Genomic DNA, 1,987 nt, shown 5'->3' with positions numbered 1-1,987 from the left:
ATTTTTTAATGAAACAAACTTAATTTTTTAATAAAACAAACTTGGTTAAGACTCTGGATCACCTCAGTTCTAAATTGATCTGCTAAATAAGACCGGATTTGATAACTATGACTTGAATTACCCTGATTATTTACATGGGTTTTACAAAACTAAGTGTAAATCAATTGGGTTAAATTTAAATGTCTTAATTAATTAATTAATTTATAATTAAAATTTAGTTTATTTTTTTTAAATAATATTATTTTAACTTGAAAAAAAAAATTATTTTTACTCATCCAAATTAACCCTCCCACCTAATAATGTAAGTCTTTGGCCACGTCATGGCCATGTCGGGTTTAATAAGAGGAGGTCACATTTCAGGCATTCAAATTTCAAAATCTGGTGGAGCCTGTCATTCACTTCTTTCACGCACTGGGGCAAATGTGCATTGAGTAATGAAGACACTAACGTGTAAAGTCCTGCATTTTTTACCAAGCATTTATAAGCAATATTTAGGTACAATCCGTTCAAAATGTACCTTTTAAGCTTTGTTTTGCTTTTAAGAGGGACATATTTTCAATTAACCAAGTTGTCCAGCATGAACCAAACATCCGGAAAGTGAGAAAAATATATTCGTTCTAACAGATGGAGCCCAAAATAATTGCTTGGGACTCCATTTTTCTACAAGAAGCAGATGGAGCATCCAGAGAGGGAAAAGAGACATGGTAAAATAAGCTTTACTAAAAGTGATGGACCATATATTGCTTTACTATACTTGACTCAAAACATCTTGGAATAAAGCCATCCCTTTCCCTCGAAGGTTGTTTTCAAATTAGCAGTCAACATCAGCAAAACAACTCCCTGTAGTAGCTGTTCGAAGGAGCCTTTCTTCACACATTTCAGGTGGAACAACCAGCAATATGGCCATGAAAAGTTTAAGAAATGTAAAGGACTTAAAGTCTTGCAAGGAAAGTCACAAAAAAGAAAGAAAGTGGGGGATATTGCAGAGGTTTTAGAACTAGTTTTCTTTGTTTATGGTGGTGTTTTAGCACATAATATCTCAACCACAACTCTAATGTCATTTTCGCCATCATTATTAGTGTTAGTTATAATAGAAATATTCTGATTTGTTTGTTGCTTTTACACCTTTACGGTCATATACTTCAAGTGAGTTCTTCTATTGGAATATAAGGTTTTTGTTTTCCTGAAAATGTATTTAGGCTAAAAAAGAAAAGAATCAATTTAATGTATTTTGGATTTTTTTTTTATAATTTTGATATATTCCTAACAAAACCTTTAAAATATGTAGAATATAAACTTTATTTCCTAGCGTAACATGATGAGTTAACTTAATGAACTATTATCTTGAAGCTGTTCAGGTTGGGTCAATGAAAATATCAGGTTTTTTATAGAAAAAATGTTATTTTGAGCTCTTTTTTTTTTAAAAAAAAATCATAACTTAAGTTAACCCAAGTTAACCCAAAACCTAAGCAAGTCATAAGATAAATTACCACCTAAATCACATCTTATAACTATATAAAATAAGATGACTATTTATTCAAATTTTAAAACACAAAATTAATAGAAATTAAGAAAAAAAATAGTTAAAAACTTAAAGACTCTTGTAATTGTATTCCAAAGTGCCCTCAGAGCTTTAAAAGGTCATAGTGCAACTAGAATTGAAAATAAATAAATAAATAAATAAATAAATATATATATAATAACAGTAGCATGCTTGTTTAACCTTATGCCATATAATAAAATGAAAGGTTATATACAATTTGTTTAAAAGCTAACTATATATCTAATAGAAAATTTCAATACTACATGTAAATTACAAAAGCAAGAGTTGGACATGGAATGTATTAGACACGACCAAAATATTGATGTTTTCTTCCACTTACAGGAGTGTCGAAGTAATAAATAACCCGACAAAACCGAGATCGAACCATAGGGAGGTTAATTGTACAAATTATAAATAAAAATAATACAACAACAATAACAATAA

Source organism: Populus euphratica, unplaced genomic scaffold (genome assembly GCF_000495115.2).
Source record: "Populus euphratica unplaced genomic scaffold, PopEup_1.0 scaffold864.1, whole genome shotgun sequence".
Taxonomy (NCBI): domain Eukaryota; kingdom Viridiplantae; phylum Streptophyta; class Magnoliopsida; order Malpighiales; family Salicaceae; genus Populus; species Populus euphratica.
Note: the sequence above shows the minus strand (reverse complement) of the source record.